This window comes from Humulus lupulus, chromosome 2, assembly GCF_963169125.1.
Source record: "Humulus lupulus chromosome 2, drHumLupu1.1, whole genome shotgun sequence".
NCBI lineage: Eukaryota > Viridiplantae > Streptophyta > Magnoliopsida > Rosales > Cannabaceae > Humulus > Humulus lupulus.
Genome location: NC_084794.1, coordinates 97,957,364 through 97,958,255, shown reverse-complemented (window position 1 = coordinate 97,958,255; position 892 = coordinate 97,957,364).

Genomic DNA, 892 nt, shown 5'->3' with positions numbered 1-892 from the left:
GTAGATTTATTAATTAAGATAAATTAGTATCTAAATTAATAAATAAGTTTAAATCAAGGTTCAAATTATAAATAACTAATTTGATAAAGGATTTAAATAATTATTTAATTAAAGCAAATCAATAGAAAATAATACATGCCTTGATTTTAAGTCTAATGGGCTTATAATTAAATGAGAAATTTTACGGGCCTTAATCCCATGATAATTTCAACCTAGGGCTGATTATTAGCTATTATTTTATTGATTTTTTAATTAAATAAGTGACTTAATTGAATCTATAAAAGGAATGCTAAGAGAGAGTCGAAAATACAAGTCAAAACACAAGTTGAATCACAAGTTTTTGATAGGTTTAGATTCTCTCCAAACATAAGTCATTTTATAAGCCTCATTATTCTTTCTTTTTTTCTCTCTGTTTCTATCTCAATTTCCCACTCTAGTCTAGGTGATTCTAAGGATACTTTATAAGGTTGTGAAGAAAATTGAAGATCGGTTCAAATTCTTGGTAATACTCTGCGATAGAAATGCTACAAGGGTTAGAAAAATTGAAAGAATGACTCATTCATTTCGATGTGTATAATGTAAGTGTTCTTATCATTATTTCTATTTGAATTCAATTTTAGAAACATGTTCTAGGTTGTCTCATATTAAGTTGTTTAATATTAGGTCTACATCAAAATAAATAAAGATTATGTATAGGTTTTCCCAACAACTGGCCTCAGAGCCTTAGATAATCTTTATTTTCATGCATGAACATGGTAAAATTGAATTATTTGATGTGTTTGAGTAATTGGATGAATTTCATGTTTTTATGAAGCATATTGAATTTTATGTGATTATTAGCAATTTTAGGTTATTTTGTTCTGTTTTCTGTGCCATTAATTTTTATATATGC